We start from the raw sequence: 24,231 nt of genomic DNA on the forward strand, positions 1-24,231 counted from the left end.
CACCTAACAGGGACTACAACTCCCAGCACACACACGCCCACACACACACACACACCTAACAAGGACTACAACTCCCATCATACACACACATACATACATAACAGGGACTACAACTCCCAGCACACACACATACATAACAGGGACTACAACTCCCAGCATACACACACACACACACAACAGGGACTACAACTCCCATCATACACACATACACACATAACAGGGACTACAACTCCCAGCACACACACACATAACAGGGACCCCCTCCCCCTCACATAGAAATCATCCCCAGTCAGAGATTTATTCCCAGTCCCTGCAGTACATCCCCAGTTCGTGTACAGTAAAAACAGACAGAGCTCAAGCAGGGAAGATGAGGGAGGGGGCATGTACTTCTCCCCGTGAAGATCTACGTCCTCAGTTTGGGGAGATGAGGGAGGGGACGTGCACTTCTCCCCGTAGAGATCTACGTCCGTCCTGAGCTTAGGGAGGGGAGAGGAAGGAGGGGGCGTGTACTTCTCTCTCCCCTTGCTCTGCCCTCCCCCAGCTCTAGCTTCGGAAATCTTCGGAGAGCTGGGGGAGGAGCCGACGCAAGGATTCACGGGGGCGCAAAATTCACCTCACACCGGCCCTGCGGTCGACCATAATCAGATCCGGAGCGAGCACGCTCCGGGCACTGATTACAAATGGGGTGCCGTGTGCATGATGCCAGGCGTCCCCAGCTGCGGGACTTCCGCGATCAGGCATCTGTAGATGTGTAAGCACCGGAGTACCCCTTTAACTTATTTTTTTTACACTTTTTTTTGCAGTGTTATAGCCCCCTCTAGTGGCTATAGCATTGCACATACCAATCTTATACACAGATCAGCCCCAAGCATTAAAATGGAGATGATCAGTGTTATCGGCGGTCGATCTCAGGCTTGGAGCAATCAAGCTCTGATTGGACGCGACAGAGGCAGGTGTGGGGACCTCTGCTCACATTCTAGCTGATCGGGACATCGCGATTTCACTGCGATGGTCCCAATCAGCCCGACTGAGCTGCCGGGAAACTTTTACTTTCATTTTAGACGCGGCAATCAACTTTGAACGCCGCGTCTAAAGGGTTAATAACGCTCGGCACAACGATTAGAGCCGCATCCCGGCTTTCCTTAGCCACCGGGACCGACCCGCTATGATGCGGGGTCACAGAGTGGCCCTGCATTATATAACGGGACCGGGCGCAGGGTGTACAGGTACGCCCTGCATCCTCAAGGGGTTAAAGGGGTACTCCACTGGAAAAAAAAAAATTTTTTAAATCAACTGGTGCCATAAAGTTAAACACATTTGTAAACTACTCCAATTATAAATCTTAATCCTTTCAGTACTTATTGGCTGCTGTATGCTACAGAGGAAATTCTTTTCTTTTTGAATTTCCTTTCTGCCTGACCACAGTTCTCTCTGCTGACACCTCTGTCCATTTTAGGAACTATCCATACCTATCCTGCTCTGGACAGTTCCTAAAATGGACAGAGATGTCAGCAGAGAGCATTGTGGTCAGACAGAAAGAAAATTCAAAAAGAAAATAACTCCCTCTGTAGAATACAGCAGCTGATAAGTACTGGAAGGATTAAAATTTTTAAATAGAAGTCATTTACAAATCTGTTTAACTTTCTGGCACCAGTTGATTAAAAAAAAATAATAATAATGTTTTCCAGTGGAGTACCCCTTTAAGTCTCTTGTAGGAAAGACCACCTAGCTAGTGTGTTTTATATCCCATCAATCACAGTGAGTGTAATGACAGCCCAGGGACCTCGTGTGGCGGGTGGGTAATCAGCACAGGCGCTGAAGCATGGTGATAGCATTTTTATAATAATAATGCATTTTAATTAGGTTACACGTGTAATATCATCAGGACCTGGTGGCTTCTTCAACTCCGAGGCTGAACGACACAATCACAGGCTGTAATTTAATATATAAAAAGAAGACACACATCTTATTTTTCTAGACGCACTTTGTTACACTCAATCTTACAGTCAGCTGAGCAGAAATATTGTAAACTGATGAGATGGTAAATCTCAGGGCTGGTGTTATATGTGCCTACTGAATGCCGCGCTGCCGTCAGATTAATGATACGTGTTTACTACAGGCGCAATGTGCTCTCCCGATCCTGCCATTTTATAAACAAATAGGTAAAGGCTGATACAACGTAAGAATATTCTAGTGTTTTTATTTTATGTTCGTACAAAGGCCACTTCTTCAGGGATGCAGCACATTAGAAGTATACAGCAGTTTACATACATGTTTATGGTTATACTATGAACATCCAACATTTTTTAGAGTTGCTTTTTTCTCAAGCAAAAAACTACCGAAAATTTCTGATTTTCTTTTCAGCTTCTTTTTGGATTTCTTTTGAACTTGAGATTTTCGAAATTGAAAATTTTTTGGGAGGTTTTAAAAGACTCTCTTTAGGCTCTAGTGAAAGCTACAGCCCAAATACGTCCCATCCCATATTTGTGACTGTAGCAATGCCAGAGCCCCCCCCCCCTGCCCCCTCCCAAAAAGTCTACATATTTTGGAGCGAAAAAACAGCTGTATTTTGGAGCGGAAATAACAAAAAAAAAAAAAAAAAAGACCCCAACATCTTATTTTAATGAAAAGTAATGGTTCCTTGAACATGTAAATTCCTCACTGTCTATCTTGGAGCCATCAGTTGTACCTCTCTTTACAATGAACTATTCACAATCGATCCCTCTGGGACCATTTTGTTCCCATCTGCCTAAATAAAAGCTTTTCTTCGCTGTGAAATTACAATTCTAGAAAGAGCATCTTTATTTAGAACTTCTGGAAATAAATAGACATCTGGAGTTAAAGGGAACATCCAGGAATTGAAAAACAGAGCTAATTTCTTTCAAAAACTGCTCCCCGTCTGTCTCCAGGTTGGGTGTGGTTCTGCAGCTCAGTCCTATTGAAGTGAATGGAGCCAAGTTGTAATACCACAACCAAAGTGGAAACAGACTAGGAGCTGTTTATGAAAGAAATTAGCTCTGTTTTTCTATTCCTGAATTACCCCTTTAACAATTGCATTTATCAATAGGGCGTGTCACTCCACGGTTTTATGTTGTCAGCATGGATTGGACAGTGCTCGAGTGTCTAAGGACGTGCCCCGTTGCACACTCGAGGAAAATTGTTATACCCAAATGTTAATTCAATTAAAATAAGAGAAACGACACAACGCTCAGTTGTAAAAGAAATACTATTTCAGGGGAAATATATATTTTTAAACTAAATCAGATATCCAGGAAGTCTAAGCATGTCCTCTTTAAAGGGGTAAAAACAAATATAGAAAAAGACCAGCGCTCAGAGTAGGAGAAATGGCAGAATAATTTCAGGTTGTCATAAGAAGCAGAGAAGTGGTTCACTTACTTCACATGGGGGGATTGCAAGACCAGGTCTCACATACTATCCCCCCTCCAGGAAAGCATATAGGTAATAACCAGGAGAAGTCCTCACATATCAAAGGGTTTTAATAAGCAATTAAAGCAATTAAAACCCTTTGATATGTGAGGACTTCTCCTGGTTATTACCTATATGCTTTCCTGGAGGGGGGATAGTATGTGAGACCTGGTCTTACAATCCCCCCATGTGAAGTAAGTGAACCACTTCTCTGCTTCTTATGACAACCTGAAATTATTCTGCCATTTCTCCTACTCTGAGCGCTGGTCTTTTTCTATATTTGTTTTTATTTTCGCTACGGATTCCCTATGAGTCTTCCGGAATACCCTGCGCACTCCTGAAAGGGATGTCCTTGTGTCAGAGACTGGGAGATAAATTTTACGTTTGAAGAGGACCCAGGGTGTTTGTGGGGGAGTACACACACAGTGTGACCCCCACCCACACCGGGTGAGTAACACACACCTCATTTCATATATTTTGGGATTAGAGCACCGCCTTCTTTTTGTTAATATACTGTATCTCTTTAAAGGGGTGGAAAACTTTTTTTTTTAATCAACTTGTGCCTGAAAGTTAAACAGATTTCCGTAGTACATGACTTCTATTAAAAAATCTTAATCCTTCTAGTACTTATTAGCTGCTGAATACTACAGAGGAATTTTTTTTTGTCAAACACAGTGCTCTCTGCTGGCATCACGACCACAGTGCTCTCTGCTGACATCTCTGTCCGTTTTAGGAACTGTCCAGAGCAGCATATGTTTGCTATGAGGATTTTCTTCTACTCTGGACAGCTCTTAAAATGGACAGAGATGTCAGCAGAGAGCACTGTGCTCATGATGTCAGCAGAGAGCACCATGTTCCAAAAAGAAAATAATGTCCTCTGTAGTATTCAGCAGCTAATAAGTACTAGAAGGATTATGATTTTTTTATAGAAGTAATTTACAAATCTGTTTAACTTTCTGGCACCAGTTGCTAAAAAAAAAAAAAAAAAAAAAAGTTTTCCACCGGAGTACCCCTTTAAACCGCTATACACAGATACGAGTACAACAAAAAATTGTGCCTAACCACTTTTTTTTTGTCTTTTCCTTCCATCTTCTGGTTTCTACTAATATCTGATTTTTTTCCCCTCTTTTTCTGGTGTGATGTGAGAGCTGTGCTGCGTGCTCTGGGCCAATCAGATGTGTCCTTGAAGCTGATCGGTGGGGGTCCAACCACTGTGACTCTTACAATCCCAGGAATTTTCCCAGAAAGGAATGGTGCGCATCGCACATGTGTGGCCTGTGCTCCATTTATTCTCTATGGGGCTTCCGAACATTGCCGTGCGCTGAATAAGAGGATAACATCTTGACATAGGAATACCCCTTTGAGACCGTTGTTATGACCCCTCCATCTGCAGCGTAATTAACACTTATCCCCTATCCACAGGATAGGGGATGTGTTTGATTGCGGGGGGTCCGACCGCTGGGACCCCCTGTGATCTCCTGTACGGGGCCGCGGCTATGCCGTGGCTCTCCCGTGCAGGGGGCGTGCCAGCCGCAGCATGACGTTGCGTCCGGCACGCCTCCTCCATACATCTTTATGGGAGAGGCGGGGAGGCAGTGTTCCTGCCTTCCCGTCTCCCCCATAGAACTGGGGAGAGACGGGGCATCACCGTCGACCTCTAGGTCGACTCTACGCGCCTTCAGAGCTCACTATGAGCGCTAATGGCGGCGCCCCTTTAGGGAGATCGAGGGGGGTCCAAGCGGTCGGACCCCCCGCGATCAAACACTTATCCCCTATCTTGTAGATAGGGGATAAGTGTATATTGTGCTGCAGTTGTCCTTTAAGTGATCCTTGGCATAAGGCTGCCTGTGAATTGCCACCAAGTATATATGTAATCGGGGGTCAATTGCCAACATGGGCATTGTTCCACCACCAAACGGGTCCCAAAGCCCCAAAGTCAGATCCACTACATGTAAAGGAGAGAAATGCTGTGAAAACTCAATGCATCAAACAAATCTGGGATAAACATCATTGCTTGGGGAAATATTCAATTCTAATTTCACCCCTGATGTACACAAACTGTACAGAGTATTTGTATGTGGTTACCTAAAATATTAAAGGGGTTAATTCAGACCAGTGGTCTCAAACTGTGGCCCTCCGGATGTTGCAAAACTTCAACTCCCAGCATGCCCGCACAGCCAACGGCTGTGCGGGCATGCTGGGAGTTGAAGTTTTGCAACATCTGGAGGGTCAGAGCTTGAGTCCGCTGATTTAGACTCCCCCTGGCATTACATCTCAGCCCCATTCAGGTGCCATTCAGTGGGTGCAGTATGAGGACATTCATGTCTGTTAGGCCATGTTCACACATCGGAATTTCCATGCCCAACTCTGCAGCTCTGTGCACATGGTGGAATTTCCCTGCCAGATGTTTCCGGCAAGAAAATTCAATTTTCCGTATCCGCACGATGAATGAACATGTTCATTCTTTGTGCAAAGTCTGCACTTAAAGGGGTACTCCACTGGAATTTTTTTTTTTTTAAATCAACTGGTGCCAGAAATTAAAACAGATTTGTAAATGACTTCAATTTAAAAATCTTAATCCTTCCAGTACTTATCAGCTGCTGTATGCTCCAGAGGAAGTTCTTTTCTTTTTGAATTCCCTTTCCGTCTGACCATAGTGCTCTCTGCTGACACCTCTGTCCATATCAGGAACTGTCCAGAGTAGGAGCAAATCCCCGGAGCAAACCTCTCCTGCTCTGGACAGTTCCTAAAATGGACCGAGGTGTCAGCTGAGAACACTGTGGTCAGACAGAAAGGAAATTCAAAAAGAAAAGACCTTCCTCAGTACTATACAGCAGCTGAGAAGTATTGGAAGAAAAAAGATTTTTAAATAGAGGTAATTTACAAATCGGTTTAACTTTCTGGCACCAGATGATTTAAAAAAAAATCTTTTCCAGTGGAGTACCCCTTTAATGCATAGCCGGTGTGAATAAGGCTATGTTCACACCTCAAAATTTGTGTAGAATTCTGCTTGGAATTCTGTGTGGAAATTCCGCTGCAGCAGAGTCCCATAGAATTCAATGGGATTCTGCTGTGCTGTGCATGCGGCGGAATTTCTGTTCCAGATGTTTCCGGAATGGAAATTCCAAATTCCTTGTCCACAGAAAGAATGAACCTGTTTATTCTATCTGCGGACTCCACGTGGAATGCATAGCGTCTATGAGATGGCGCATTCCCATGCGGTCCTAGCATCCCATATTATGCCGGCGCCCCACAGTGTCCGGAGTGTCCGCGTGGAGATTCTCGGTCCGGACATTCCGTCGTGTGAATATAGCCTTAGGCAAAGTTCACGCTATGGAATGTCTGCGTGGAAAATCTCTGTGCGGACACTCCAGAGACTGCACGCACCGGCATAATATGCCAATGCTAGGACCGAACGGGAATGCGCCATCTCATAGACGCTTTGCATTCCATGCGGAGTCCGCAGATAGAATAAACAGGTTCATTCTTTCTGTGGACACGGAATTTAGAATTTCCGTGCCGGAAACATCTGGCACGGAAATTCGGCCGCGTGCACAGCGCAGCAGAATTCCATTGATTTCTATGGGACTCTGCTGCAGCGGAATTTCCACACAGAATTCCGAGCAGAATCCCACACAAATTTTGGAGTGTTAATGTAGTCTTATTCTGGTGTAGGTAAAGATTCACTTGTGGGGGACACTCTATACCAGTGGTTCTTATCCTTGTTGGAGGTACTGAACCCCATCAGTTTCATATGCGCATTCACCGAACCCCTCTTAATTGGAAAAATAAAATGTAAATAAAATCATTTAAGTATATATTTATACATAGGTGCACAAAATAAACAAAACCATGAAGAACAAAGAATAAAACCATGAAAACATGATTTTCACATAAAAACATAATGAATATTTACTGCAAATCAGTGGGACTTCTGCTTTTGTCTTTCAGAGACCAGTTCAGAAATGCACGGCTTTACCTTGGCAAGTGCCACTCTCATGTCATTTTCGCAACAATGGCAGTGTTCCCCCCACATTAGGCAGGCAGTGTTCCCCCCACATTAGGCAGGCAGTGTTCCCCCACATTAGGCAGGCAGTGTTCCCCCACATTAGGCAGACAGTGTTCCCCCACATTAGGCAGGCAGTGTTCCCCCACATTAGACAGGCAGTGTTCCCCCACATTAGGCAGGCAGAGTTCCCTCACATTAGGCAGGCAGAGTTCCCCCACATTATGCAAGTCAGTGGTCATCAACCTGTGGACCTCCAGATGTTGCAAAACTATAACTCCCAGCATGCCCGGACAGCCAACGGCTGTCCGGGCATGCTGGGAGTTGTAGTTTTGCAACATCTGGAGGTCCACAGGTTGAAGACCACTGATGTAGGCAGTGTTCCCCCACAGACATACAGCCTCCAGCCATATACAGTCTATGGCTGGAGGCTGTATGCCTGTGTACTGCCCACTTCAGTGCTCCGACCACTGCTCCGGCTATAGCAGTAGGTCTCGGGACCGGTGGTCGAAGCACACGAAGATGACATGCCGCTGGTCACTTACCAAGCTGGCCAGCGCGCGTCTTTCTGCTTCTCTATCCTCCGGTCCTCGGCACCTTAGTTTCCATGGGCGCACGCACGGGACGTCAGTGACGTCCCGGCGTGCGCTATGTCCCGGCGGCCCCTGCGTTTTTAAACTTAACACGGGGCCGCAGGGAGTTAATAGTGATGGGGGAATAGCCCCGTCGCTACAGGACGGGCAAACACCGGCTCTGCTCGGGGCCCCAAGCAATTGCTTGGTTTGCCTGTCCTGTTGCGACCACCCCCGCCGAACCCCCGGGACTGACTCACCGAACCCCTGGGGTTCGATCAAACCCAGGTTAAGAACCACTGCTCTATACAAACCCCTTCCCTGGGCAGATGCACTTACCTTCTAACTCTTTAACATATGGACATTTTTCCAACATGGACTCCTCTATCATATACAAATCATCTATGTATCGTTCATACTGTATTGTAACACCAGCAAAATAAATCGACTTATTATATTTTTATTGTTCTCTTCTGTGCCAAGAGATATTCCTTGTCTAATGCGAAACAGAGGGAATCATCTTAACACCGACCCAGTGCACCATATCTATTGTACTGCACGCCATCTGCTGCCTTCTGTGAGCGTTCCCATCCTAGAAATGGAGTCTCTTAGTTATTTTAATGAGCAGATTTCTTTATTTTATTTTATTTTTTTTTATAACAAATTCTACTCATTATGTTTAGACCATGTTTTGCCATCATGCAAACAAAGACGTTTTCTCCAATGACAGGTCCTGTGTGTCGCTTCTTCTTGAAACAAAAAAAGAAGATGTGCAGATGTCCCCAAAAAACTCATCCGCATAGCTCGGCATTTCCTGCGTTTGGTGCAGAAAATAATTCATTATAAAATATGCTTTATATGCATTTTTTACTTCGTCCAGACTCTTACTTAGGAAACTACCATATTGTATTACATAACAGACGTAACTATTAAAGCACCTCTGTTCCAAATAATAAAACTTTATGTGAATTTGCCTTTTCTTGTACAGTATTTTTTACTTATTAAAGCAGAAGATTGTTCTCCAGAGCTTAACTTCTTAATGTAACAGGGGTAAGGGAGCAGCAGTCATTGTCTGTGCTTTGTAGTTATGGAGCCATATTAGCCAATTATTCAACTGTCTGTATATAAACATTTATACACATTTCTTACTATATTTCTATATCTGTTACTCAATTCTTGTTTTATTTTTTATTGAAAATAACTTTATTAGCAATAAAAAAATAATAATTTTATAGGCAGCTTGAGGCATATTAAATGGGTATTCCAGGCCAAAACTTTTTTTTATATATCAACTGGCTCCGGAAAGTTAAACAGATTTGTAAATTAATATCACATAAGAAGAAGTCAGAAATAAAGTCAAACTCACCCGAGTCTTAAGCAAAGTTGTTACGCCGAGCACTCCGGGTCCCTGCTCCTCCCCGGAGCGCTCACGGTGTTCCTCTCTCTGCAGCGCCCCGGTCAGACCTGCTGACCGGGAGCGCTGCACTGACATTGCCGGCGGGGATGCGATTCGCATTGCGGGTCGCGCCCGCTCACGAATCGCATCCCAAGTCACTCACCTGTCCCGGCCCACGGCTGTCATGTCCTGGCGCGCGCGGCTCCGCTCCTTAGGGCGCGCGCGCCAGCTCTCTAAGATTTAAAGGGCCAGTGCACCAATGATTGGTGCCTGGCCCAATTAGCCTAATTAGCTTCCACCTGCTCCCTGGCTATATTACCTAACTTCCCCTGCACTTCCTTGCCGGATCCTGTTGCCTTGTGCCAGTGAAAGCGTTTAGTGTTGTCCAAAGCCTGTGTTCCAGATCTTCTGCTATCCACATTGACTACGAACCTTGCCGCCTGTCCCGACCTTCTGCTACGTCTGACCTTGCCTCTGCCTAGTCCTTCTGTCCCACGCCTTCTCAGCAGTCAGCGAGGTTGAGCCGTTGCCGGTGGATACGACCTGGTTGCTACCGCCGCAGCAAGACCATCCCGCTTTGTGGCGGGCTCTGGTGAATACCAGTAGCATCTTAGAACCGGTCCACCGACACGGTCCATGCCAATCCCTCGCTGACACAGAGGATCCACATCCAGCCAGCCGAATCGTGACAGTAGATCCTGCCATGGATCCCGCTGAGGTGCCGCTGCCAAGTCTCGCTGACCTACCCACGGTGGTCGCTCAACAATCGCAGCAAATTGCCCAACAAGGACAGCAGCTGTCGCAGTTGACCGCCACGTTACAGCAACTTCTGCCACTGCTACAGCAGCAACCATCTCCTCCGCCAGCTCCTGCACCTCCTCCGCAGCAAGTGGCCGCTCCTAGCCTCCGCTTGTCCCTGCCGGACAAATTTGATGGGGACTCTAGACTCTGCCAAGGATTCTTATCTCAATGTTCCCTACATATGGAGATGTTGTCGGACCAATTTCCTACAGAACGGTCTAAGGTGGCGTTCGTAGTGAGCCTTCTTTCTGGAAAGGCCTTGTCTTGGGCCACACCGCTCTGGTACCGCAATGATCCTGCCACAGCAACAGTCCAGTCCTTCTTCGCTGAAATCCGTAGTGTCTTCGAGGAACCAGCCCGAGCTTCTTCTGCCGAGACTGCCCTGCTGAACCTGGTCCAGGGTAATTCTTCAGTAGGCGAGTACGCCATCCGATTTCGTACTCTCGCTTCCGAATTATCTTGGAATAACGAGGCTCTCTGCGCGACCTTTAAAAAAGGCCTATCCAGTAACATCAAGGATGTGCTGGCCGCACGAGAGATTCCTGCCAACCTGCAAGAACTTATCCATTTGGCCACCCGCATTGACATGCGTTTTTCTGAGAGACACCAGGAGCTCCGCCAGGAAAAAGACCTTGATCTCTGGGCACCTCTCTCACAGTATCCTCGGCAATCTACCCCTGTGCCTCCCGCCGAGGAGGCTATGCAAGTGGATCGGTCTCACCTGACCCACGAAGAGAGGACTCGCCGTAGAGATAACAATTTATGTCTGTACTGCGCCAATACCGAACACTTCTTGGTGGATTGCCCTATTCGCCCTCCACGTCTGGGAAACGCACGCACGCACCCAGCTCACGTGGGTGTGGCGTCTCTTGGTACGAAATCTGCTTCTCCACGTCTCACTGTGCCCGTGCGGATTTCTCCTTCTGCCAACTCCTCCCTCTCAGCCATGGCCTGCTTGTACTCTGGTGCTTCTGGAAATTTTATTCTGGACTCTTTGGTGAATAAGTTCTGCATCCCGGTGACCCGTCTCGTCAAGCCGCTCTACATTTCTTCCGTCAACGGAGTGAAGTTGGACTGTACTGTGCGTTACCGCACAGAACCTCTCTTAATGTGCATTGGACCCCATCATGAAAAGATTGAATTGTTCGTCCTTCCCAACTGTACCTCTGAAGTCCTCCTCGGTCTGCCATGGCTCCAGTATCATTCTCCCACCCTTGACTGGACCACCGGGGAGATCAAGAATTGGGGTCCTGCTTGCCGCAAGAGATGCCTCACGTCTCCTCCCAGTCCCGTCAGGCAAGCCTCAGTGCCTCCTCCTGTGCCTGGTCTCCCCAAGGCCTATCAGGACTGTGCCGTGCCTCCTCATAGCCCCAGTCCTGGTGACACTCTGCCCCGTGCCAAGCTTCACCCTCTGCCCTCCATTCCCACTCCTGCTGAACTGCCTTTGAGAAAACCCTACAATCGCTCCCAGTGTCCTCGTCCCACGTGAAGCAATTGCCGGACAAAAAAAGGGGGAGACCTAAGGGGGGGGGGATGTACTGTTAGGCCGAGCGCTCCGGGTCCCTGCTCCTCCCCGGAGCGCTCGCGGCGTTCCTCTCTCTGCAGCGCCCCGGTCAGACCCGCTGACCGGGAGCGCTGCACTGACATTGCCGGCGGGGAAGCGATTCGCATAGCGGGTCGCGCCCGCTCACGAATCGCATCCCAAGTCACTCACCTGTCCCGGCCCCCGGCTGTCATGTCCTGGCGCGCGCGGCTCCGCTCCTTAGGGTGCGCGCGCCAGCTCTCTAAGATTTAAAGGGCCAGTGCACCAATGATTGGTGCCTGGCCCAATTAGCCTAATTAGCTTCCACCTGCTCCCTGGCTATATTACCTAATTCCCCTGCACTTCCTTGCCGGATCCTGTTGCCTTGTGCCAGTAAAAGCGTTTAGTGTTGTCCAAAGCCTGTGTTCCAGATCTTCTGCTATCCACATTGACTACGAACCTTGCCGCCTGCCCTGACCTTCTGCTACGTCTGACCTTGCCTTTGCCTAGTCCTTCTGTCCCACGCCTTCTCAGCAGTCAGCGAGGTTGAGCCGTTGCCGGTGGATACGACCTGGTTGCTACCGCCGCAGCAAGACCGTCCCGCTTTGCGGTGGGCTCTGGTGAATACCAGTAGCATCTTAGAACCGGTCCACCGACACGGTCCACGCCAATCCCTCGCTGACACAGAGGATCCACATCCAGCCAGCCGAATCGTGACAAAAGTGGTAGCTTTTATTGCATATATTCGGAAGTGAACAAACAAAAGTTCATGGCGGGGAGCGAGAGTCAGCCTACCCTCTTGACGTGGGACACACCTGTGGGAGCGACTAGTTTCGTGTCACGTGATGGACGCTTCTTCCGGCTCTGGTACGTCCCTCACAGGTAATGACCCTCTTCTTATCCTAACAGGTGTAGGTAGCCATGAAAACTGAGAAACACAGTGCTATGTACCATAACCATTAAGAACATTAGGATACAAAAAGAAAAAGTTAAAACCAATGAGATAAAATGTGACTTACAAAAATGCAGAAAAATCATTGCGTTCATTTAAACGGATAAGAATTTAGAATATAAGGTGCATTCCCTTGGTGAAAAAGAGATCCGACTATACTGGACTATTCAATCATTAAAAGTAGTGTTGCTCGCGAATATTCGCAATACGAATTTTATTCGCGAATATCGCATATTCGCGAATTCGCGAATATTCACGAATATAGCACTATATATTCGTAATTACGAATATTCGTTTTTTTTTTTTTTTTTTTTTCACAGTACACATAACAGTGATCGTCCCTCTCTGCTTCCAGCTTGGTGTAAAGAAGGCTCTAATACTACTGTGTGAGACTGGTGCGCGAATTTTCGCATATGCGAACATATGCATATGCTAATCTTCGCATATGCGAATTGTTTGCTTGTGCAGGTTTTCGTATATACAAATTTTCGCATATGCTATTTTCCGCATACGCGAATATTTGCATATGCGAAAATAAAACACGAATATTCGCGAATATATGACGAATATTCGTCCATATATTCGCGAATATTCGCGAATTCGAATATGGCCTATGCCGCTCAACACTAATTAAAAGCCTATGTGGAAGGGAATCGAGTTCCAAGAGGTCTACGTGCATACAGACCACCTTCACAATTTACTGAAGATAGAGCTTTTGTATCAGCTTGGGAACAGGCATATCTTGAACATTTTCTTAAGTTACAAGCAATTGTTCTGCAAAAAAACGAAATGGAATATGAGGAAACTGTAGAAGAACTATGTAAAGCGAAAAACGCACTAAAAACGCGATTGACAGAAGTAAAATTTGATGCATCTATGAAAGCATTGGAAAAAAAACTGGCTACACTGCAAATTGAAATCAAAGAACAAAAGCGGGAAAAATATGTCCGCGACAAATCCGACTTTAAAAATGGACACGTTTTTTCTTGGAAAAATGTGAACACCATCAGACAAAAACCGCAAGGGAAAAGGAATACAAGAAATAAATCAGGACCTAACTACTGCAAAAAAAGGTCCACAGATTTTCTTACAACAGAGTTGGATTCAAAACTTAAAATTAGGTGCAGCTCACAACAGAAGGACCGAGGCAATCAAAGCTAAAGCCGGACCCCACCGGCAACAATAATAAATATCAATTGAAATCTATAGCTTATGCCTCTAGGACCTCACCAGTGGTGCATAGTGATGTGGGCAATAATAGATTGTAACAGCGTTAATCAGAAATTATTTTTTAATTCAGATTACAAAATATAAATATATAAAACAAAGACAAAGTAACACATTAAACTGGCACTGTCTAATGAAAATCCCACTGGGCCCTAGTGGGATATCCGAAATAGAATATAAAAAATATAAAACTGAATTAATGTTTCAATAAGTCCATAAATCTGCAAATGAAAAATAATAAAATCCCCAAAAGGTATGGATAGATATTCGGTTTTGTGGCAGAATAAATTTGTAACATAAAGTCAATGTAACAAAAAGTCAGTGATCAAAAAGAATGAATGATATAGAGTATCTCTCACCACTGCTTCTGGCTTGATGGATTTTAGTGAATGGATCGCAGCCTTGTATTCCTCGTATGCCCCAATATGGAGAGGGGGGGCACTGATTTTTACGTCTCCTTTAGCAGCCCCGTTGGCAGGGGGGCGCAAATAGATGTTGCGTACTGTGGGCTCCGATGGCGGAGGAGCATGCAGCAGAATTCAGCGCTGGGGACCTCTCTCGCTACCCGGCTTACTACAGATGGCACTGGTCTGACACTCCGGCAGGAGTGTCAGTCGGCTCGGGAGCGACAACGGGTCTGGCGGTGATGGTACGTCGGGAGCGGTAGAAGGTCCGGGGATGGCGTCCCACGTGGAAGCTTGGATAACAGGAGGTACAGGTTGTGCGATCTGATTGATGGTGTGGTTGCGGCCAGGCAGGGCGTAATGAAGCTGATTTAACTCCTCTGTTGCCAAAAACATATAAGTTTGCAGATGGTAATAGCTGTGTGAACAGTGCCAGATTCCTAAACGCGTTTCGGGGTGCTGGGAAACATGAACCTCCGACCCCTTCCTCAGTATAAATGTGTATGGGGAGTCAGATTCAAGTCTATCTGAAGACAGTGAACCTCATACATCTAAATCCGCTCCCAACAATACCGCTGCACTCCCTTTAGGGGGGACTCGAGACGCACAAGGAGGGGAAGGGGCAAGAAGAAAAAGCCAACCCACTCAACAAGTGAAGAGAAAGGCGATCAGCTGGCAAACATAAGAGAACCGGACAATGTCATTAATCTCACTGACACTATTCTGGACAATGACTGCATATCCGTTCTCTCAAAAGGACTAAATTACGGATTGCATGATGAATTCAACAGAGAGCAGTTTGAAGTAGATTTACATAAGGCCCTAAGAAAGATCAACCTTAAAAAATGTTTTGGAAATAAAAACACTAATAAAGATAAGAGCACAGCAGAGAAAAAAAAGCCTGGAGGGTGAAAATCCATGCATTATATCACAATTGGGTTTTAGTGTAGCAAAAGAATTTTCTACAGAGGATAAAAATATTGCAGAGATGCTTAGTGATTTAATGGATGAAAGAGAACATCCTACTAATGTTACTGCAGCAATTGCACACCATAGATACTTTTCTGGTGGAAACAAGTCCAATTTTAACCCCAAAATTATACCGGGGAGTAATTTGGACTTGTTTCAAAAAGCAGTCATTAGGGATATCTCAGCACTTCTATACCCCCCTCCTCAAACTAATCTCACAGAAAAAGAAAAAAGGGCTCTTACTTGGCTCAGCAAGCAGGACCATCTACATATAACACGTGCCAATAAGGGAGGAGCGGTAGTTGTCTAGAGTAAAATAGCTTATGATAAAGAAATCAATAGACATCTATCAGATATACTTATACCCTACTAAAAGAAAATCCTACTCGTAAAATTATTGACGGCCTCCGCTCCCTCCTTAGGCGACACGTTGAATACTCGATTATATCACTGAAAACAGCGGAAAAACTTATACCTGCCAATCCCAAACCAGCCAAAATGTACATCCTACCCAAAATGCATAAAAGCACACATAATCCTACAGGTAGGCCCATTGTGGCAGGAATAGGAGCGCCCACCAAATACCTGTCTAGCTACCTAGAATGGTTGATAGCTCCACTTCTAAAAGGTATACTCTGTTAAAAGACTCTGGGGAATTACTCACTGCTTTTGATAACTTTATTTGGCAAGACAACTATAAACTGACAGCAATTGATATAGAAAGTCTATATACCCGCATTCCCCACGGCGCGGGTATACAGGCTATGAGGACCTTTTTGTCTAATGCAGGAAAATCCGAATCTTTTGTAAAATTTTTCTGTGAAGCCTTACTTTTTGTTCTCCAAAATAATGTTTTCACTTGCGAGGAAAGATGGTACAGGCAAGCCCATGGCACGGCCAGGGGCTCTCCTGTATCATGTTCCTATGCAAATATTTTTTGGGCAATTATGGAACAAAGTTTGATTTTTTTTCTTCCACTAACCCTTTTATCCACAATATAAAGTTTTTTCTACGTTATGTAGACAATATTCTTATAGTTTGGGAGGGGACAGAAACCGATTTTTCTTCCTTCATAGAATATCTAAATGTACACAATACTGTCAATATGCTATTTACTAGCGTCTATGGGGGAGAAAAATTGGAATTCCTTGATGTTAAATAATCCATAGAGAATAATTCCCTCATTACTACTAGCTAACCTACTAGAAAACCTATTGCGAAAAATTCTATTCTGCACTACAATAGTTCTCATCCAGCTCATATCAAAAACAATATTCCATATAGTCAATTATTGCCCTTAAAAAGAATAAACAGCGATTACACTAAATACAAAGAACAATCAATAGAATTATTTGATAGACTGAAAAATAGAGGTTATCCTCAAGTAATCTTAGATAAAGCCTTAACCAGACCAGAACAAAAAACACGGAGAGATTTACTCACCCCCAAAATCAAAAGAAACACCAACATGGTTACTAATAGCAACGACAATAAAATCGTCTTTTCATTTGCGAACTCACCCATTAACAACATTATAAAGAAAAGTATTGTTGACAATTGGTTTTTCTTTTCACAAGATAATGAATTAGGTCCCAAAGCAAAAGAGAGACCGATTATTACATTTAGGAGATCCACCACCATAGGAGACTTTATTAAAAAGAATCAAAATAAAAAGGCTACTAAAAGAAACTGGATTAGCAGAACAGAACCAAACGGCAACTTTCCCTGCCGTAATTGCAAGTTTTGTCACCACAATCTTGCCAAACGGAATTTCATTATTGGAGGAAATAATGTTTTTGTTAATCAGTTTATAGCATGTCAATCCACTCATGTAGTTTACTGTATTATTTGCCCATGTGGATTTTTCTACGTGGGCAAAACCAAACGTAAACTATGTACCCGTATTAGAGAACACTGGTATTCCCTCAGAAGCGGCAAGGGAGTCCCTCGACTACTTTCACATATGCCTGAATGCCATGTAAATAGTTACATAGTTACATAGTTAGTACGGTCGAAAAAAGACATATGTCCATCAAGTTCAACCAGGGAATTAAAGGGTAGGGGTGTGGCGCGATATTGGGGAAGGGATGGGATTTTATATTTCTTCATAAGCATTAATGTTATTTTGTTCCAGGAATGTATCTAATCCTGTTTTAAAGCTGTTAATTTTTCCTGATGTTACCAGTTCCTGAGGTAGACTGTTCCATAAGTTCACAGTTCTCACGGTAAAGAAGGCGTGTCGCCCCTTAAGACTAAACTTTTTCTTCTCCAGACGGAGGGAGTGCCCCCTCGTCCTTTGGGGGGGTTTAACCTGGAACAGTTTTTTTCCATATTTTTTGTATGGGCCATTAATATACTTATATACGTTTATCATATCCCCCCTTAAACGTCTCTTCTCAAGACTAAACAATTGTAACTCCTTTAACCGCTCCTCATAGCTAAGATGTTCCATGCCCCATATTAGTTTAGTCGCGCGTCTCTGCACCCTTTCCAGCTCCACAGTGTCCCTTTTATGGACAGGTGACCAAAACTGAACAGCATATTCCAGGTGAGGCCGTACCAATGCTTTATAAAGGGGGAGTATTATGTCCCTGTCCCTCGAGTCCATGCCTCTTTTTATACATGACAATATCCTGCTGGCTTTGGAAGCAGCAGCCTGACATTGCATGCTATTCTGTAGTCTGTGATCTACAAGTACAACCAGATTCTTCTCTACCAGTGACTCTGACAGTTTAATCCCCCCTAAGACATACGATGCATGCAGGTTATTAGTACCCAGATGCATAATTTTACATTTATCCACATTGAACCTCATTTGCCAAGTGGATGCCCAGACACTTAGTCTATCCAAGTCATCTTGTAACCTATACACATCTTCTATAGACTGTACTGTGCTACAAAGCTTGGTGTCATTTGCAAAGATAGAAACAGAGCTGTTAATGCCATCCTCTATATCATTGATAAATAAATTAAACAACAGCGGGCCCAGTACAGAACCTTGGGGTACACCACTAATTACCGGGGACCAATCAGAGTACGAATTATTCACCACCACTCTCTGGGTACGATCCATGAGCCAGTGTTCAATCCAGTTACAAACTAAAATTTCCAAACCCAAAGACCTTAACTTACCTGTCAGACGTCTATGAGGGACAGTATCAAATGCTTTAGCAAAATCCAGAAACACTATATCCACAGCCATTCCTCTGTCAAGGCTTCTACTCACCTCTTCATAAAAGCAAATTAGATTGGTTTGACAACTTCTATCCTTAGTAAACCCATGCTGGCTATCACTTATAATACAATTATCCCCTATGTATTCCTGTATGTAATCCCTTATAAGTCCTTCAAACAATTTACCCACAATGCACGTTAGACTTACCGGTCTATAGTTTCCTGGGAAAGACCGAGAGCGCTTTTTGAAGATTGGCACCACATTCGCCTTGCGCCAGTCCCTTGGCACAATACCAGACACCAGCGAATCTCTAAATATCATCTGAGGGACAAAAATTTGCAGAATTAGAAAGGAATACCAGCTTCCCGTCCGATATAAATAAAGATAACTATCTTTTACGTAGAGAAGCCCTCTGGATAGTTAGATTAAATGCCACCGGCAATTTGGGTTTAAATGAACGCAATGATTTTTCTGCATTTTTGTAAGTCACATTTTATCTCATTGGTTTTAACTTTTTCTTTTTGTATCCTAATGTTTTTAATGGCTATGGTACATAGCACTGTGTTTCTCAGTTTCCATGGCTACCTACACCTGTTAGGATAAGAAGAGGGTCATTCCCTGTGAGGGACGTACCAGAGCCGGAAGAAGCGTCCATCACGTGACTCGAAACTAGTCGCTCCCACAGGTGTGTCCCGTGTCAAGAGGGTTGGCTGACTCTCGCTCCCCGCCATGAACTTTTGTTTGTTCACTTCCGAATATATGCAATAAAAGCTACCACTTTGCTGAATACTCGGGTGAGTGCGACTTTATTTCTGACTTCTTCGTATGTGATTTAATATGTACCACTTGGACATTCATAAGTCAGCACCCCTATGTACAGCACCTTATCGGAGATAGACTTGAGTTTGCCGCATGGTGTGAATTGCATCTAGAGACTCTGATCATTGTCTGATCCTTTTATGCCCATAGTGCAGTGCCTGGATTTTCTACTTCACTATTGTATAGATTTGTAAATTACTTCTATTAAAAAACCTTAATCCTTCCAATAGTTATTAGCTTCTGAAGTTGAGTTGTTGTTTTTTGTCTAACTGCTCTCTGATGACTCACATCCCGGGAGCTGTGCAGTTCCCATGGGGATATTCTCCCATCATGCACAGCTCCTGGGACGTGACATCACCATTGAGCAGTTAGACAGAAAACTTCAGAAGCTAATAACTATTGGAAGGATTAAGATATTTTAATAGAAGTCATTTACAAATCTGTTTAACTTTCCGGAGCCAGTTGATATATATAAAAAAAGTTTTGGCCTGGAATATCCCTTTAACCCTTCATTACTCCAATGTAAAGACACTTACAGTAGATCACCTTGTTCATGAAGTCCTAGTGTTCCTAGGGAATCTGTTTTTAATTTATGTTCTGTTTCTTTTTTTTTTTAAATAATAATCTGTGTCTATGAGGTCAGTGCCGAATGCACCAGAGCAAAGGAGTTAGGACCTGGGCAGCTGCTGTTCTGGGAGAAGAGCCTTTGGAGGTAAGTTCACTTCCTACTGGGGAAGGGGGATGAGATAAATACCTTGTGTCTACCTGTCATCATTAAATAAAACTTTTTAGGTACATCTATTTGAAATCTTAAATTTAAATGTTAAAAAATATATTTATTCTTTTCAATTGTGAGGCCCTATGGTCTCATTAGGCTGTTGCCACCTCCAGGCTGGGTCATTCAGCCACTTTATGGTCTCCTCATACTGATGCCACCTCTAGGCTCTGTCATTGTGCTGCACTGCAACAGTGATTCTAATAGCGACGCCTCTTATCTGCATGCCATACTGAATAATAGCATTACAGTCATGGCCGTAAATGTTGGCACCCCTGAAATTTTTCAAGAAAATTAAGTATTTCTCACAGAAAAGGATTGCAGTAACACATGGTTTGCTATACACATGTTTATTCCCTTTGTGTGAATAGGAAATAAACCAAAAAGGGAGGAAAAAAGCTATTTGGACATAATGTCACACCATACTCCAAAAATGGGCTTGACAAAATTATTGGCACCCTTAACTTAATATTTGTTTGCACACCCTTTGGAAAAAAATTACTGAAATCAGTCTCTTCTTCTAACCATCAGTAAGCTTCTTACACCTCTCAGCTGGAATGTTGGACCACTCTTTCTTTGCAAACTGCTCCAGGTCTCTCTTATTGGAAGGGCGCAACAGCAATTTTAAGACCTCTCAACAGGGGTTCAATGGTATTTAGATCTGACTCATTGCTGGCCACTTCAGAACTCTCCAGCGCTTTGTTGCCATCCATTTCTGGGTGCTTTTTGATGTATCTTTGGGGTCATTGTCCTGCTGGAAGACCCAAGATCTTGGACGCAAATCCAGCTTTCTGACACTGGGCTGTACAGTGTGACCAAAAATCTGTTTGTAATCCGCAGATTTCATGATGCCTTGTACACATTCAAGGCACCCAGTGCCAGAGGCAGCAAAACAACCCCAAAACATCATTGAACCTCCTCCATATTTCACTGTTGGTACTGTGTTTTTTCTTTGTGGGCATCATTCCGTTCAGTAGAATGATGTGCTTTACCCAAAAATTTTCCCGGAAGGATTTTGGCTTACTAAAGTTCATTTTGGCAAAATGTAGTCTTGCTTTTTTACATCCCTGTATCAGCAGTGGGGCTCTCCGGGGTCTCCTGCCATAGTGTTTCATTTCATTTAAATGTCGATGGATAGTTCGTTCTGACACTGATGCTCCCTGAGCCTGCAGGACAGCTTGAATATCTTTGGAACTTGTTTGAGGCTGCTTATCCACCATCCGGACTATCCTGCATTGACACCTTTTATCAATTTTTCTCTTCCATCCATGCCCAGGGAGATTAGCTACAGTGCCATGGGTTGCAAACGTCTTGTGAATGTTGTGCATTGTGGACAAAGGCAAATCTAGATCTCTGGAGATGGACTTGTAACCTTGAGATTGTTGATGTTTTTCCACAATTTTAGTTCTCAAGTCCTCAGACAGTTCTCTCCTCTTTCTGTTGTCCATGCTTAGTGTGGCGCACACAGGCACAAAATGCAAAGACTAAGTGAACTTCTCTCCTTTTTATCTGCTTTCAGGTGTGATTTTTATATTGCGCACACCTGTTACTTACCCCAGGTGAGTTTAAAGGAGCATCACATGCTTGAAACAATGTTATATTTCCACAATTTTGAAAGGGTGCCAATCATTTTGTCCAGCCCATTTTTGGAGTTTGGTGTGACATTATGTCCCATTTGCTTTTTTCCTCCCTTTTTTGGTTTAGTTCCAATACACACAAAGGGAATAAACATGTGTATAGCAAAACATGTGTTACTGCAATCCTTTTCTGTGAGAAACACTTGATTTTCTTGAAAAATGTCAAGGGTGCCAACATTTACGGCCATGACTGTATTTCACTAACCCAGCACTCACCCTATGTGTGTTATTGCAAGGCAAAGTGTTCTACACCCCTATTGAGGCTCTCTGTAGGCCAGAAATAGCCATTTTTAATACAGATTTGCCGCAAATAAATTTGAACAAACCAAGTTTTTCCGTTAAATTCGGAGAATCGTCCGAATCGATTTTTTCAAAAATTTGCTAATTTCTACTTATATAGACACACAGGACAGCTTATCCTGAAAAAGTCACCCGAAATGACAGGCACCCTTAAGGCATGTTCAGTGAAGGCAAGTAGGATTTTATTTCTGTAGACATCCAGCAGTCTTGGTTGTCATAGAAATAAAGAGCCGTTCAATTCACAAAGAAATGTTTTACAGGACTTGGCAGTAAAAAGGCATTTTCTTCTAGCATTCAACACAGGGGTTCATGCATTAGAATCCAGCAGCAATACAAAAAATAGACCCATTAACAGAGTTGTGGGCCAGGCAATCGCACATTAACAACTGCTCTTCTCTTCACTCACTAAAGACCTATAGTTTAGCTGAGGATATTTCATTTTTTTTAATGTTTTTGGCAAATTATTCTGTTACAAGTTATTTGGGTGCCATATAATCATATCCTTTTTTATTGAATCAAGACTGACAATGGTATGGGTAGATTGAGAAAACTTAAAAAAACTAAACAAAAAACAGGAAAGGAAACGGTAAAGGGTATGAAGGGTGTGTTTAGAATAACATTAACAGTTTTTTATATAGTTAATCTGAAATGAATTCACTTTTACAATATATTCCATTATTTACCCTTTATTAAACCTAAGTTACAGTCTGGGTTATACTTCAGAGCAGGATTTGTAATTCTATTTGTTGCTATTGGAAACTGTCAACAATAAGCTTATAAATAGACACACCACTAGCAGTTTTGATGAGCTCATACAGTGGGTAAAATAAGTATTGAACACATCACCATTTTTCTCACTAAATATATTTGTAACGGAACAATTAACAAGACATTTTCACCAGATGTTGGTAACAACCTAAATAATGCATACATACAAAAAAAAAAAAAACAATTAACAAAACAAACAGGCTGAGAAATTAAGGGAACATTCACACTTTGGAATTCTGCGCAGTGAACATTACCATCGGTGTGAATGGGTCTTCCGTGTGACCCGTTCACACAGAGGAACAGTGGCTGACAATTCCGCCGCAGAAATTGTTTCGCACAGAGAATGAACATATTCATCTACCTACTGTGTGGGTGACTACCTACTGGGGGACACCTGCCTACTGGGTGATACCTATCCATTTACTGTGCATGTCATTCTACCTATAGTGATAAGGAAACGTTCTGCATGCGCACAGGTAGAGGGTGGTACTGGTAGGACTGGCACTGTATGCACCTTACTGCGGGTTTGGGTTTTCTTTGCTGCTAACTGGTTCAGCTTTGGAGGGTGGATGGTGGCTTTCAGGGGGTGTGCAATATTGTACTGTATGGCCTATGTGGCATGCATTTTCTGGCTGCTACTGTTGCACTTATGCACTTTGTTATTGAACACTAAGTTTTGGGCCTGATTACAGCACTTTCTCCCCCAGCCCCACCCCTTTTACATTTTATCCATACTCAGCATTTGTACCTTCTCTTTTATCAGTCCTGGGAGAAAAATATACAAGTTTTCTTTCTCCAGCCAGTATATTCCACCAAATACCTGTGGGCATTATATTCCTGTTGTTGTTCTGTGTAATTATATGTTTTTTAAATGTAATGTGTTTATTGTCACAATAAAGAATATGGGATTATCATGACCATTTTTGTTGAGTCTACCAATTTTTTGTAGGATATATGCTTAATTGGGTAGCATTTACCGTATTTTGCGGATTGTTCTTTGTAGGAGTATACTATAGTGATGAGCGGCATATGACATATTCGAATTTGCGATATTTCGCGAATATGAGGAATAATATTAGTCCCTTATTCGTGAAATTTGAATATTCGTTATATTTGTGACGTTTTTTTTGAATTGCTAAATTTCGCTATTGCGAAATTAATAGCGAAATTTCGCTCGTCTGCGCATGCGCGCTATAACATCATGCGAGGGACATTGCTAGGGACGTTGTTGAGATCTGTGCTTGCAGAACTCTCATTGGCTCACAGGCATAAGTAGGGCGGAATTTCCACGAATATTCGCATTGCGAATATTCGTATTGCGAATATTCGCAATGCGAATATGCGCATGCATAAACCTTTCGCCTCTCAGTCTCATCCCTGGGTCTTTAATGAAATGATACAAGCATTGCATTTATCAGTCGAAGGAGATCCCTACAATGTGCTCAGTTTTTAAAACAAAATCGAAAAAAAATTGGGGTATGT

The 24,231-nt window shown here is 43.6% G+C and overlaps 1 long non-coding RNA gene across 1 annotated transcript in view; it reads left to right on the top strand.

Moving 5' to 3' along the window:
- Positions 1-19,887: 19,887 nt before the first annotated feature.
- LOC130281971 (uncharacterized) overlaps positions 19,888-24,231 on the top strand; it is a 42,173-nt gene continuing 37,829 nt past the window's right edge. The window contains exon 1 of the long non-coding RNA XR_008846183.1: positions 19,888-19,981. This is a non-coding gene — a long non-coding RNA (uncharacterized LOC130281971). The remainder of the gene's footprint in view (positions 19,982-24,231) is intronic.

This window comes from Hyla sarda, chromosome 7 (genome assembly GCF_029499605.1).
Source record: "Hyla sarda isolate aHylSar1 chromosome 7, aHylSar1.hap1, whole genome shotgun sequence".
NCBI classification, from domain to species: Eukaryota; Metazoa; Chordata; class Amphibia; order Anura; family Hylidae; genus Hyla; species Hyla sarda.